Consider the following 8,810-nt stretch of genomic DNA (forward strand, 5'->3'; position numbering starts at 1 on the left):
ATGCCGATTCAGATTTTCTTCCTAATAACTGTAATTAACAGCAAGGCTCCAGACTTTAGTTGAAAATTAGCCCCTTAATAGTTACTTTAACTGTCACAAAGTCAGTGTCAACTTTAAAAAATGTAAGTGCTTTGTTATTGTCATCTGTTGAATAGCAACTTTTTCTGCAGGCATCCAACGGGTTTATACGCCCTCCGTCTCTCTTTACTACACACCCTTGGTTTTTCTTTCAGGCGTGTAAATGTCTGGCCGTTTGAAGTGTGTAGGGGTCAATCTGGTCCCGTTTGGTTCATTTGAATGTTCTCCAGTAACACTCGCAGTTCTGGAGAGCGAGGGACTGTACATATTCAGAGATGCTCCTATTTTCTTCAGCTATTGTTAACAAAACTTGCTCGCTAACGTGTTCAGGGAATTATTCTGCCTGCGCAAAAATACATTATCCGTGCCTTGTTACAGTTACCAAGCTATGATTGGACAATCCCTTTTTGGTGTAGGTGTTTAGCCAACAATCAATTTCAATGATTTATTGACTTATATATTGATTTGGTGTAGTAATTCCTTGAAAATAATAAAATCCATAGCAGCAGATGAATGTTCTTAACTTCAGAAAGTCAACACAGTTTCATCTACTATCGTAAGATCTTAAATCTCTTCCTCTATGATTTAAGCTCGCTTGTGGGGTTTGTCACACTCGCATTACGATTACATTCACACAAGAAACAAGGCCATCGGGAGGAATCGGAGCGCTAACATGCGTGTTACTGTAAAACCCGTGTTTACATGCAATTGGTCAGTAATCTGATTTCTCCCCTAACCCTCCCGAGTGTTTTTGGATTCATATTTTGGATACTGTTATGCACCCACTACAAATAATAATATTTACTTTCTTCCAGCTGCATAAAGCAACACTTCCTCTGTCAGTGCTGTTAAATGCACCCGTGGCTTTATCCCTCACCCCAATTACATGACATTTAAGATCTGTTTTTCTTCATTGGGAAACCGATTTGTCTCATTTACATGACATTTAAGATCCCCGATTACTTCAGACAGCCAACAGAAACCAGGTCACTTCCGCACACGCAAACACACTGACCGACTGGTGGTGCACAAACACACGCATCCACACTCAGTCATTCTTGAAATGCTCTCCAGTGAATGGCCGCTGAAATGTGATACTATTAAATCTGACAGAGGCTCCTCCTCTCCAGCTGCCTGTTACACTCCTGAGGGAGTGTGTATGCAAACAAACCTCTGATCGGAGGTCCATAGAAACAGTCCCACTGCTACTTCCAGGTGTCTCAGCCGATTTAAAAACCAACAGAAAAAAGGTGTTGTGTAACAATGAAAGGGGGATTTGAGACGTGGGTTCGGCCTGAGGCGCCATGTGAGCGCACACCTGACTGGTGAACTCAATATACAGCTCCGGGGCTTGTCCTAAATACCTGGGAGGACGTCAGGTGGATCCGGGCAACGACACAATGTGTCCTGCACGTGCTTCAAAATGGAGCTGTTGAAGGGGAAAGAAACAGGCCACAGTGTCCATTTCCTCCCACCTTTAAACCCAATCTTTTTTTCTCTTTGCCCTACACTAATGATATAAGTCCTCTATCCTCTGGTTAATACATGCCTACAACATATGTTTGCATTTTAAACACGTCACTGAAAATGACCTTAAATCCTGGTCGCTGCCTTGAATAATTTGTTCTGTGTTGATGGCGGCACAGCTGTGAAAATGCATTATTTAGCCTCCAGTGTACTTTTCACCCCTGAGAGGCTAAAAAGTAAAAAGTGCAAAACTCAATACCTGAGCTGCATAGTGTTTACGGTATACCACCATCGGCAGCTTTCTTTTCCCTAAAAGACACTTTGTGACTGCTACTCCACCTATCCCTCCCACCAGGCTCTAAATAGATCCCTAATGTATCCCTCTGTGAACAGTCGAAAGGTTACTATGGCATTCTAACCCTATAGCGTGGTCTATTTCCACCCCGCGATGTGTCACAGCCCAGTGGTTTGGGAAACTATACCGGAGATGCATTAGAACGGTGGGAGCGGTTCGGGCTGAGTGTTGAGATGCGGTTCTTTAATTGGATGAAAAGGTTTGAAGCAGCAAGTTTGGACCCACCGAACAGCTGTGTGCATGCTGTAGGTGGTGCATGATGTCAATGCGTGTGTTTTAATGTCAACAGTATGGTCGAGGGTGTAGCCGATTCCTGCAGTATTTTACATAATAAGAATAAGCTCCAGAATTAAGCTAGTATTAGCATGTTCTACTCAATCAAGAACACTCATAAGACAGGGAACATTGTGCATGGCCAAATAGGGAATATCAGGGTTCCCACTTTTCCTGGAAAACCTGGAAAACAGTTCACCAATTTTCCAGTTGTTTGTGTTAAAAAACATGGAAAATGAGAGGAACGGTAAAATGTCCTGGAAGGAATATTTCAACATTCTCATATCTGTCCTTAAGCTGAGAATGAACTAGTCTATCTATCAGACTATTAGCTCCCCAAAATAGATAACATTGCCCTCTATGTTCACAATCATATTAACGGTCAAACGGTAGTTTATGGACGAGAGTATTTTGGTTATGTTGTGGAAACATTGTGAACACCGTCTGGTATAACCGTTAAGTTGGTTAGCATGTTTGGGTCACTCGCTAAAGGTGGCTGCTAGCTTGTTTTTGTGATTGGATTCTGGCTAGGACCAAATGTGTGTGTTGGGCCTTGTCGAGAGAGTTGGATGACGATGAATGGGAAGCTGGGGTAGAAAAATAACGAGTAACAAATTCTTTGTTACTTGAATGAAATGGAAAGATTTTCACAGCCAATACTTGATCGGAGCCAGGGACCAGAGTGGGCCGTCCCTCCCCTCAGCTTTAATGATCATGCAGGGGCTGACCTGGTTTCAGGCTGCTGCTGTGGGACCATTACCATTTGAGGAGTCGGTCTCGGCTGTCCAATTAATCCACGTTTTTTTTCCACTGGAGTAACTTCCACTAACACTAACACAGATATGACAACATGCGATAGCTGGTCCACCGTCAACCCCAGCACAATTCCTTCCCTGTGTTTTTATTGATGAGCCAAAACATGATGAATACACAATGTGCCCATGCTTTGCCCAGGAGTTGTGAATCACAGTGAATTTATTATGCCAATGCAGGCACTCGGGGATGATGTGGCGACTCTGCAACGTCTCACACACACACACACACACACACACACACACACACACACACACAAAGGGACACATTGCTATGGTAACCTCAGAAGTTTTCACACGGTCCAGAAGATGTTTCTTTGTGACAGTGCTGTGCATGCGAGAGTCCCCATGCTGCAGTGCAGAATCATCCTCTGAAGTGCCGTTGTTCTTGCTCCGCCTTCGTCTCGACAGCCTCTTAGATTTGCGATACGGCCTCCCGTAGTGGCTGCTCTGTACGTAGAGGTCCGTCTTCACGTCTCCTCTGTCGTCCTCAGCGACACGGCTCGCCGTTTGTGGAGATTTACGTGACGCCCGCGCAGCCTTTTCACGCCTCATTGAACTTTACAACTACAGGACGCTGTGCACAGAGTTTAGGACTGGTTTTGCATTATATTGCAACTGCGTTGCCACTGTGTGGGTGTGTTTTGTATTAAAATATAGTATAAAAGCAGAGGGGGTACATGTGCACATGGGTCAACCAGTGGATGTTACTCTTCCATCAGATACACAAGGTTAAAGTTGTTAAACGCTTTAGATTTCGGTCCTGGTTCATCTGCGACTGAAAGCAAGCCACGTTTAATATGACCTGTTCCCACGCTTCAGGAGGGTACACTGTTTCAGCACCAGTGGTGGTGGTGTACATCTAAGCTGGTTTGCCAACTGCCAATAAAGAAAAGTGAGAAATAGAAGCAGAGAGTGAAGCAATCGACAGGACAACGGACGTCTCGTGTTTTTACGCCGGCATAAATATCCCACAATACAATGCGGTAGTAACGACGTTCATAACAGACAGTGGCTGACAGCTCTCTGAAGTCAGCAATGTAAGTGCAAGAATGAGATTACGTTTTGCTAGAAGTAATATGGTTTTAAAATGAGTTTCGACTTCATGATTCTCACACATGGTTTTGTCACATGGGGCTGGCACGGGTTGCCATAGTTACACGTCTCCAAGGCTTTCAGGAAATGATAAAAAAAGATGCTTATTGTATCACAACTGTTTATTCCCACAAAAATGATTTAGTATGTAGTACGTAGTGCGCTGCCTGGCAACGCAATTTTGCTGAAACCCACTAAAATGAATACAGGTATACTCAGACAGAACATTAAAGCATGTGAAGATGTTCTATAAGAAACACAAGTATGAACCTGTAAATTAGCATTAAAGAGACATGACCGGTGCACACTTCCACACGGGTCCGGGGAGACGGGGCTGTGTGAGTGATGGATGCAGAAATAAACAGGTATGTCTGATCGGGGAGAAAATCGGTGTCGGTCGGCAATGAAACGCCCAATAAAACTTTGATCGTTGACGTGTGCATCCCTGATCCATACCCTCTGATCGATCTTCTGGCACCGGTGGTTCAAGTTCATTCTAATTTGGTGAGTAACCTTAGCAACAAGGTACGGCGTATAGATCACATGCCCCGCTGGTTGTTTTTAAATAAAGCTTCATCACATTAGTGAGGCACACAAACACAGCCAGGGGAGAGAGAGAGAAAACAAAATAACTGGCCAGATCAAGCCTTAATGGCTGCTTACATTTTCCAGCCTTTGTGTCATCATAAAAGCAGATGAAGATAAACAAAAACACTCATTAATGCACAAGCAGGGAGACTCAAAAGACAACTACATGACAGTCCGCCTGTCCTCCAATTATCAGCTGAGATCCATAGCCGCACTCGCCACGCCTGTAAAGACTTTGAGCTCTGTGGTGTTCATGAATATTCATGCAATGCTTTGTTCAGAGAGGCTGCAATTAGGCTGTATTAGCGCCCCGGCGTAACAAGGAGAAAATAATGATGACTGCTCGCCGATGATAGTGATTTAAGTAAACAGATTCGTCAAAAGGTGGTCCCCCCCCCCTTCAGCGCGCCGCAGAGCGACATCCAGCATTTGTTCTTTGTCACTGGTTCTGGAGTAAACCTTGAGCAAATGTATCAATCTCTTGGGTAAACAGAGAAACTCCGTTTTCCAATGAGGTGGCACTTCTGTTTTTTCTCACAAACAAGCAACTCGTCTGTGGAAATGAAAAAAAAAGAAAAAGTGTTTCAGTGTGGACACAGTTGTGCTTCCAAGAGCGTGGTCTTAAAATGACTTGCAATCAAGCCACCGTATTCCCTTTTTATCTCCATCCAAGGAACATGCAGCCTCCGCGGTGCTGATCAAAAGAGCACGCAAGTAGCCCCCCCCCCCCCCACAGTAACGATCAAAGAAGATCAGTGCGAGGTCAAGAACAAGATGGCCTGTAACCACAGAGCTCAGTCTCTCAAATAGCTTGCGAAATGAAGAAGCAAAGCGTCTTGGATTTACAGCGCGCCGAATCGTACAGTTGGTCTCATCTGCCTCTCGATGCATTAGATTGGCTGCTCGGTATCAAAGACTCCAGTGTGTCCCAGCAGCAGCAGCTTGTCTACTACAGGCCATGAAGTGTGGCTTACTACTGCGATAAAATATTCAGGAGTCACGTGGGAGAAGATGCTGCTGTAAAGCAAACAGTGTTTTTTTTTTTTTTTCTTTCTTCCGCTCAGAGCGGTTCTTACTATGATGCTCGCGGCGTCACGCTGAAGTGTCACATGCTCTCATTGTAGAAACACTGTAAACAACTGCCACGAGAACTTGAGCTAAGAGCGTCTCCCCCGTCGCGGCCCGCCGCCGACGTGCACTGTGTACGCAAATGCAAACCTGTCAGCGAAATCTGAGAAATGGCTTGTACACAGAGGCAGACAGCGGCGGATAGGATTAGAAGCAGAGGCGTATTCTCCAAAATCCCGGGGCAGGAAGGGATCGATGCTAGGAGGTTTTTTGATCCCGGTCCAAACGGGCTTCATCCACAGGGGGTGCACTCACTCAGTGTGATTTGATGGCCCAGGGGGGTCGCGCTCTAAATGTACTCCGCATTAACATTTCAGAGTCCACTTCTTTCTGTCTTCTGTTTAGAGAGGGATTGCGCCTTACTCAAATATTCCTAAATGACCAATATTTCAATATTGAGATTTGTTCTGCCATCATGACGGGCTTTATGCAAACCGTGTATCCGTCTACCACATTGTTACAGGTAGAAACGCTGAACGCTGTTTAAAACGCAAGCAGTCAATAATTGGAACACTTCGGTGTTTGTTTTTCCTCTTTTTGACACCCTTTATTGTTTGTTTTCTGTATTTGCACTCTATGTCTTGCACTCTTTCCCAGTTTGTACTGCAACTTCTGCAAAACGTTGCATGTTCTCCCTGTGTTTGCGTGGGTTTCTTCCAGATGCTCTGGTTTCCTCTGGAAGGTAGAGCATCCGGTGTAAAACCCATGCTAAATCAAATAGGAGGATCAGAGTAGAGTAGAGTGGAGAGCACCTACTTTTACTTGAAGAATGAATCAGGACTGCACCGAATAGCTCGAAGCGCCGTTCATAACGTTGACATCCGAATTCTAAATCAATGCTGCACGGGTTTTTTTATGTTGGCATGTCTATTCATTCTGTTTGAACCCAGTGTTCATGCCCAGTCAAATCTTATGAGTAGGCTTTATATCATTTGTAGAATTAGATTCCAGAGGTGGCTGCGCGGGTCGACCCGTGTAAACTTACTAGCAAATGGAACGTATCACAGGTCCAGGCGGGTCGGTGACGAGCAGTAAGTAAGTAAGTAAGTTATGTATCCATAGAGAGTATTTTATTTATATATGCATAGAATATGCGTTGTCAGTGTTGACCAGTACTCAGAGATTCCTTTCACTTTTCAAACCGAGCATAGACGGGAAGGTGTGAGTGGATCGGTCACTCTGGGTTTTAAATGGATGCATCTCTACGTGTTACGGTGACAGAACGACAATTTCCGTCTTCCCCCGAATTCCGCCCTGTGAGCACACCCCTCTGGGGCCGTTAATGGATCGGGCGCGGCAAAACCGTGGCTCCGTCGTATTAGGTGGTATCTCAGAGATACCCCCCCCCCCCACCCACACACACACACACACACACACACACACACACACACACAAGGATAGTGCTTTGCCTCCTCATTCCTCGGTAGCATCCCAGCTCAGCTTGTCGGGTGACAGTGGAATGGTTTTGGTCCACATATTGATCATGTGGGGATCCTCTTCCTGTGGCCTCTTTGAGGAACCCACGGGTGAAATTAGAGAACCGCGTAGTGGAGAACGAGATGTCGTTTTTTGATTTTGCGAGGAACTGGTCAATTCTTCATCTGCTGCTCTCGCAGTGGGCTTTGATAAAAACCCAATTAAACCGCAGTTATTTTCTCCACTAGATCACTTCTGCAGTGTTCTTGAAGGGCAACCGTTTGGTGTTTTTGGGGGGGGGGGTGAAATGGAAGAATGATGTATCTCAACACAGAATAAAAACGAGGGTAATACAACAGATGTTCACTCATCCATGAAAACAACACTGATTAACTCATGATGGAGCTGCAGTAAGAACTCAACAGCAATACCATAAAAGAATGAGTCCATTTAACTTTTCTCAAGCAAGTGACGTTGCATGAATAACACAAAACTCTCAACCTTGAAAGCACCGAGCGTCTGTTGGTGGTGAACCACCATCTGATCCGCAGGTACTTGTACGAGTTGAACTGGTGATTCATCAGCATCTGCGCTCTCCTCCCCTCACACAACCCCCTTCGTGCCACGAGCGCCGGCTCTGATGGGGATTAATAAAGAACGTCTCATGAAAATTACATTATCTTAGGATTCATAATTAATGCCTAAATACGACTATATAGAAACTGTGTGCCGCACTCTAAATTCATGTTCGTTTTCATACATGTATTGGCATTATTCTGTGTGTGTGTGTGTGTGGCCCCCCAGCTGTTAATTGCAGTCTTTTTGTTAACTATTAATGACTCTTGTCTTGTAACGCCGCAATTTCCCTTCATCATTGAAGGATTGATAGCATCCCGGTCTGCGGACGGTGAGCTGCAGATTTGTTTAGTCTTCCGCTCTAAGAGGTATCGTGTTGAGGGGAATTGCTTTGAAGGTCTCTCCAGAGCCCTCTGCTCTTCAGTATTTCCCAGGGTGTAATTAGCAAGGTTAATGATCTCCATGCATAATGTATCCTTAGTGGTCTTGAAGGTGTCCTCCGCGTGGTTCACCTTTGTTCTCTTCTATCGTCCACATTATGAATGATTGTATTGTTACTGCCTTATTCTAGATCTTATATCCCATACTATACTCTAGTATATTATATTTTATCATGTTGTACTGCTTTACTACATAATGTACTGTATTATGTTGCTATATTATTACAGATAAACACAAAGGGTCAGTACTTAATGACATTAATTGGGTGTACTTGCTGATTTTGCTGCTATTTATCGCCACTTTACCTCCTAACTTAGTCTTCAGTTGCTCTTTTGTACTTTCTGTTTTGGCTTATCTTATCTTGACTTATCTTATCTTGACTTATCTTATATTAATATATCTTGACTATCTTATATTATCTTGACTTATATTATATTATCTTGACTTATCTTATCTTATATTATCTTATCTTATCTTATATTATCTTGACTTATCTTATCTTGACTTAATATATCTTGACTATCTTATCTTATCTTATCTTGACTTATCTTATCTTGACTTATCTTATCTTGACTTATCTT

This window comes from Anarrhichthys ocellatus, unplaced genomic scaffold (genome assembly GCF_004355925.1).
Source record: "Anarrhichthys ocellatus isolate YVR2014 unplaced genomic scaffold, GSC_Weel_1.0 scaffold3, whole genome shotgun sequence".
Taxonomy (NCBI): domain Eukaryota; kingdom Metazoa; phylum Chordata; class Actinopteri; order Perciformes; family Anarhichadidae; genus Anarrhichthys; species Anarrhichthys ocellatus.